This window comes from Procambarus clarkii, chromosome 38, assembly GCF_040958095.1.
Source record: "Procambarus clarkii isolate CNS0578487 chromosome 38, FALCON_Pclarkii_2.0, whole genome shotgun sequence".
NCBI lineage: Eukaryota > Metazoa > Arthropoda > Malacostraca > Decapoda > Cambaridae > Procambarus > Procambarus clarkii.
The window spans coordinates 34,488,139-34,495,506 of NC_091187.1; the positions used below are offsets into that span (position 1 = coordinate 34,488,139).

At 37.1% G+C, this 7,368-nt stretch overlaps 1 long non-coding RNA gene across 1 annotated transcript in view; it reads right to left on the minus strand.

Moving 5' to 3' along the window:
• Positions 1-562: 562 nt before the first annotated feature.
• LOC138372240 (uncharacterized) overlaps positions 563-7,368 on the minus strand; it is a 10,361-nt gene continuing 3,555 nt past the window's right edge. The window contains exon 3 of the long non-coding RNA XR_011230763.1: positions 563-1,187. This is a non-coding gene — a long non-coding RNA (uncharacterized lncRNA). The remainder of the gene's footprint in view (positions 1,188-7,368) is intronic.

A 7,368-nucleotide genomic window follows, 5' to 3' on the forward strand; every position in this document is an offset into this window, starting at 1 on the left:
GAGAGAGAGAGACAGAGCCAGAGAGAGAGAGAGAGAGACACAGCCAGAGAGAGCGAGAGAGCCAGAGAGAGAGAGAGAGAGAGAGAGAGAGAGAGAGAGAGAGAGAGAGAGAGAGACAGAGAAAGAGAGAGCCAGAGAAAGAGAGAGAGAGAGAGCCAGAGAGAGAGAGAGAGCCAGAGCCAGAGTGAGAGAGAGCCAGAGCCAGAGTGAGAGAGAGAGAGCCAGAGCCAGAGAGAGAGCCAGAGCCAGAGTGAGAGAGAGAGAGCCAGAGCCAGAGAGAGAGAGAGAGAGCCAGAGAGAGAGAGAGAGAGCCAGAGCCAGAGAGAGAGAGAGAGAGAGCCAGAGCCAGAGAAAGAGAGAGAGCCAGAGAGAGAGCCAGAGAGAGAGAGAGAGAGCCAGAGAGAGAGAGCCAGAGAGAGAGAGAGCCAGAGAGATAGAGAGAGCAAGAGAGCGAGAGCGAGAGAGAGAGAGAGAGAGAGAGAGAGAGAGAGCAAGAGAGCCAGAGAGAGAGCGAGAGAAAGAGAGAAAGAAAGAGAAAGAGAGAGAGAGAGAGAGAGAGAGAGAGAGAGAGAGAGAGAGAGAGAGAGAGAGAGAGAGAGAGAGAGAGAGAGAGAGAGAGCCAGAGAGAGAGAGAGAGAGCCAGAGAGAGAGAGAGAGAGAGAGAGAGAGCCAGAGAGAGAGAGAGAGAGAGAGAGAGCCAGAGAGAGAGAGAGAGACAGACAGAGACAGAAAGACACACACACAACAAAAGAGGAGACAGAACAAAATTAAGGCAAGGAGAGAGAAGACAGAACAGAAACAACAGAGAGAGGAGAGAAATGAGAAATCATTGAAGAGAAGGGGAAGAGAAACACAAGATAAGAAAAAGATACAAGAAAAATATACAAGATAAAAATGACATAAATGAATACCACAAATATAAAAAGTAAAGGAAGAGAGAAGCTAGAAGAGACAGGAAACGAGAGGTGTTAGAAGAGAGGAGGAAAGGAGAGATTAAAAGACAAGAAAAACAGGAGAGAAACGTAAAAGAAATAAAAAAAAAGGGACATTTGTGAGGAGAGAAAGTAAAGAGACCAGAGAAGACCATATATCAAGAGTGTGAGGATAAAGACTTATATATTTTCTTAGTAGACATCCTCTGGCTCTTGTTGCCCCTCTTGTATACGAATTGTACTTGCAAGTTTTCCCTGAAAAGATATTAACAAAATTAATATTTAATTATTTATTTATATAAATTACACACACACAAACTTTATATATATATATATATATATATATATATATATATATATATATATATATATATATATATATATATATATATATATATATATATATATATATATATATGTCGTACCTAGTAGCCAGAACGCACTTCTCAGCCTACTATGCAAGGCCTGATTTGCCTAATAAGCCGAGTTTTCATGAATTAATTGTTTTTCCGCAACCTAACCTACCTAACCTAACCTAACCTAACTTTTTCCGCTAGCTAACCTAACCTAACCTATAAAGATAGGTTAGGTTAGGTTAGGTAGGGTTGGTTAGGTTCGGTCATATATCTATGTAAATTTTAACTCTAATAAAAAAAAATTGACCTCATACATAATGAAATGGGTAGCTTTATCATTTCATAAGAAAAAAATTAGAGAAAATATATTAATTCAGGAAAACTTGGCTTATTAGGCAAATCGGGCCTTGAATAGTAGGCCGAGAAGTGCGTTCTGGCTACTAGGTACGACATATATATATATATATATATATATATATATATATATATATATATATATATATATATATATATATATATATTTACCTAGTAGCCAGAACGCACTTATCAGCCTACAATGCAAGGCCCGATTTGCCTAATAAGCCAAGTTTTCATGAATTAATATGTTTTCTCTGGTTTTTTTCTTACGAAATGATAAAGCTACCCATTTCATTATGTATGAGGTCAATTTTTTTTTAATGGAGTTAAAATTAACATAGATATATGACCGAACCTAACCAACCCTACCTAACCTAACCTAACCTATCTTCATAGGTTAGGTTTGGTTAGGTAGCAGAAAAAGTTAGGTTAGGTTAGGTTAGGTAGGTTAGGTAGTCTAAAAAACATTAATTCATGAAAACTTGGCTTATTAGGCAAATCGGGCCTTGAATAGTAGGCTGATAAGTACGTTCTGGCTATTAGGTACGATATATATATATAGTACGATATATCTATATATATATATATATATATATAGACCAGAGACCAATTATATATATATGTATATATATATATATATATATATATATATATATATATATATATATATATATATATATATATAATTTTGTAAACCTCACCCTGTAAACATTCAAGTTTCTAGAATTTAAACAAGCTACGAGGATGAGGGAAGGGGACGTTCCCTCCATGCTGGATATTATATTTACCAGGAAAGAGAAAGATATATTTATCATTCAGTACCTCCCTCCTTTGGTACTTCCCTTTTCCTCCTTTCAGTACCTCCCTCCTTTTACCCAAGTGACATGGTCACTTGGGTAAAAGTGACCATGTCCTTTTGGGAATAAAGTATGCAATGCATTATAATCTGGAAGAAAATGAGCTTGAAGCAGTTGAAAAACCTGACTTGTGGAGAGGTCATTATGGGGAACTCAGATATTTCCTTAAGGAATTTGACAAACACTTGCTGTCAGGACATGAAGTAAATGAGATGTATGTCAAGTTTTGCGAAATATATGATAATGGCACAACAAAATTTATACTAAAGCAGAGATGCAGAACTAGGAAAAGGGGAAAAATTGCCCAAACATACAAGCAATACAAAGATGCGAGAAACAACAAAAGCAGTAAGGAGAGGGGCAGAAAGACTGACTTTCGGTCATATTCAACAACACAAATATACATACACACACACACATTATTGGAAAAAATTGGAATTGGAATATTGGAAAAAATAATTAAAACTAAATGGGTAGAACACCTGTAGAGAAATGATATAATTTCAGACAGACAGTATGGTTTTCGATTTGGAAGATCCTGTGTATCGAATTTACTCAGTTTCTATGATCGAGCAACAGATATATTACAGGAAAGAGATGGTTGGGTTGACTGCATCTATCTGGACCTAAAAAAGGCATTCGACAGTTCCACATAGAGAGGTTGTTCTGGAAACTGGAAAATATTGGAGGGGTGACAGGTAAGCTTCTAATATGGATGAAAAATTTTCTGACCGATAGAAAAATGAGGGCAGTAATCAGAGGCAATGTATCGGACTGGAGAAATGTCACAAGTGGAGTACCACAGGGTTCAGTTCTTGCACCAGTGATGTTTATTGTCTACATAAATGATCTACCAGTTGGTATACAGAATTACATGAACATGTTTGCTGATGATGCTAAGATAATAGGAAGGATAAGAAATTTAGATGATTGTCATGCCCTTCAAGAAAACCTGGATAAAATAAGTATATGGAGCACCACTTGGCAAATGGAATTTAATGTAAATAAATGCCATGTTATGGAATGTGGAACAGGAGAACATAGACCCCACACAACCAATACATTATGTGAGAAATCTTTAAAGAATTCTGATAAAGAAAGAGATCTAGGGGTGGTTCTAGATAGAAAACTATCACCTGAGGACCACATAAAGAATATTATGCGAGGAGCCTATGCTACGCTTTCTAACTTTAGAATTGCGTTTAAATACATGGATGGTGATATACTAAATAAATTATTCATGACTTTTGTTACGCCAAAGCTAGAATATGCAGCTGTTGTGTGGTGCCCAACAACAGAAGTTGGCCCATATCTTAAGAAGCACATCAACAAACTGGAAAAGGTGCAAAGACATGCTACTAAGTGGCTCCCAGAACTGAAGGGCAAGAGCTACGAGGAGAGGTTAGAGGCATTAAATATGCCAAAACTAAAAGACAGAAGAAAGAGGTGATATGATCACTACATACAAAATAGTAACAGGAATTGATAAAATCGACAGGGAAGATTTCCTGAGACCTGGAACTTCAAGAACAGGAGGTCATAGATTGAAACTAGCTTAACACAGATGCTAAAGAAATATAAGTGTAACGGTTCTATTGTTACGTAAAGTATGGTGACAAATAAACACAGACACTAAGATACTATATATATATTTGGTCGAATATACAGAAGTACACAGGTGATACGTTGGTGTGAGTTGAGCGCACTGAGCGTTGGTACAGTATCTCGCAAGTGTCTGCTCTAGACCACACTTGAAAGTAGACTCTGGTTAATGTTTGCTATTGCTGCTTATATGCCCGGGCAACGCCTCACCTCATTCATCTCCAAAGGTTGACAGGAATATTAACAAAGCATTTGGAGCGAGTATATTATTGGGATAATCTACTCGCTACAGAACTCCCCCTCCCAGGGGATGAAAGGAAAAATACTTGATCAAGGAACTTAGCTGGTCGGTGAATTGTACGCCCTGCTCGCGTTACATAACCATCAAAGTTAACTTCCTCCCTTCGCTGATGTCATCTAACTGGGGTCGTAGGGTGGGAGGTCGCACAGGATCGTCCGTCGTCGTAGGATCAGGTTGTGGTGCGGCTGGTAATTGGGGTTGAAAAGTGAACTGCGTAGTCGGCGGATGTGTCTCTGGATTTAGCAGACGTTGAGACGAAGCCTGGAGCAGAGCAGAGAGCTGAGTGAGGCCGGAGTCGTGGAGCTCTATGTGGGAGAGCGTGGCGGCTCGATTGAGATTTGTGAGTGTCTAAACTCGGGGAGCGAGAGCGTGGCGGCTCGATGCGGTCGTAGTCTGCTGTCTGCTCTGTGTCGAAGCTGTAGCGTCTTGGGTTGATTAGGACTGTACATGCCGAGTACTACATTGTTGACTGTGGAAATTGTAGTCTGGTACCAAAAGATGTAGGCAGTGTGTGGACAAGCTCGGTGTAGCAGGAGAGAAGAATGTGCATAATTGTTGCGTCCTTGGGTCGCTGGTGGAGCATTTAGATCCGGGGCGGATGGGCTCGGGCACCAGGACATTAGGAGGTAATGTAGGCACGTAGTTAGGACAACGAGGTAATCACTGCTAGAGCTGAATTGTCCTGGAGGCGACGAAGAGTCGGAAACGCAAGCTGTAAGTCCTGTACTGCGCAAAGTGCTTGAGTCGGCAGAGTATCAGAATGCAGTGAACGTGTAGATGAATCTGACGAAAGAGCAGCTTTCGTGGGCGCCCCTGTAGAACAAGCAGTGCCCTGGCAGCGACGGAGAGTCGGCAGGACAGGCTGTAGATCACACATTATGTAGTTACTGATGAAGCTGCCAGATGAGTGAGTAGTGATCGTGGAGCAGCAAGCCGTAGTAGATGAAAATGCAGAGACGATCGCGATGAAAATCATAGCTGTGGCGAGGGTGTTGGCAGTATTCCATGACAGGTGGCTGCGGTCCACAGCAAGCAGCAGCAGTAGAGGTCCAGTGAGAGTCCATGTTGTAGTCCGTCGTGGCTGGGTATCGTCGAAACTCTCTGGGGTCACCAATGTAACGGTTCTATTGTTACGTAAAGTATGGTGACAAATAAACACAGACACTAAGATACTATATATATATTTGGTCGAATATACAGAAGTACACAGGTGATACATTGGTGTGAGTTGAGCGCACTGAGCGTTGGTACAGTATCTCGCAAGTGTTTGCTCTAGACCACACTTGAAAGTAGACTCTGGTTAATGTTTGCTATTGCTGCTTACATGCCCGGGCAACGCCTCACCTCATTCATCTCCAAAGGTTGACAGGAATATTAACAAAGCATTTGGACCGAGTATATTATTGGGATAATCTACTCGCTACATAAGAAAATTCACTTTCGCAAATAGTGGTAGCCGGTTGGAACAAGTTAGGTGAGAAGGTGGTGGAGGCCAAGACTGTCAGTAGTTTCAAAGCGTTATATGACAAAGAGTGCTGGGAAGATGGTCTCATCCTGTAACTACACTTAGGTAATTACACACACAAACTATATATATATATATATATATATATATATATATATATATATATATATATATATATATATATATATATATATATATATATATATATATATATATATATATATCTATATCTATATATATATCTATATATCTATATATATATATATATATATATATATATATATATATATATAGATCTATATATATATATATATATCTATATATATATATCTATATACATATATATATCTATATATATCTATATATATATATCTATATATATATAGATCTATATATATATATATCTATATATATATCTATATATATCTATATATATATATATATATATATATGTCGTACCTAGTAGCCAGAACACACTTTTCAGCCTACTATGCAAGGCCCAATTTGCCTAATAAGCCAAGTTTTCATGAATTAATATATTTTCTCTAATTTTTTTATTATGAAATGATAAAGCTACCTATTTCATTATGTATGAGGTCAAATTTTTTTTTATTGGAGTTAAAATTAACGTAGATATATGACCGAACCTAACCAACCCTACCTAACCTAACCTAACCTATCTTTATAGGTTAGGTTAGGTTAGGTAGCCGAGAAAGTTAGGTTAGGTTAGGTTAGGTAGGTTAGGTAGTCGAAAAACAATTATTTCAAGAAAAGTTGGCTTATTAGGCAAATCGGGCCTTGCATAGTAGGCTGAGAAGTGCGTTCTGGCTACTAGGTACGACATATATATATATGTCGTACCTAGTAGCCAGAACGCACTTCTCAGCCTACTATGCAAGGCCTGATTTGCCTAATAAGCCAAGTTTTCCTGAATTAATATATTTTCTCAATTTATTTTTCTTATTTAATGATAAAGCTACCCATTTCATTATGTATGAGGTCATTTTTTTTTATTGGAGTTAAAATTAACGTAGATATATGACCGAACCTAACCAACCCTACCTAACCTAACCTAACCTATCTTTATAGGTTAGGTTAGGTTAGGTAGCCGAAAAAGTTAGGTTAGGTTAGGTTAGGTAGGTTAGGTAGTCGAAAAACAATTAATTCATGAAAACTTGGCTTATTAAGCAAATCGGACCTTGCATAGTAGGCTGAGAAGTGAGTTCTGGCTACTAGGTACGACATATATATATATATATATATATATATATATATATATATATATATATATATATGTCTATATATATATATATATATATATATATATATATGTCTATATATATATATATATATATATATATATATATATATATATATATATATATATATATATATATATATCTATATATATATATATATATATATATATATATATATATATATATATATATATATATATATCTATATATATATATCTATATATATATATATATATATA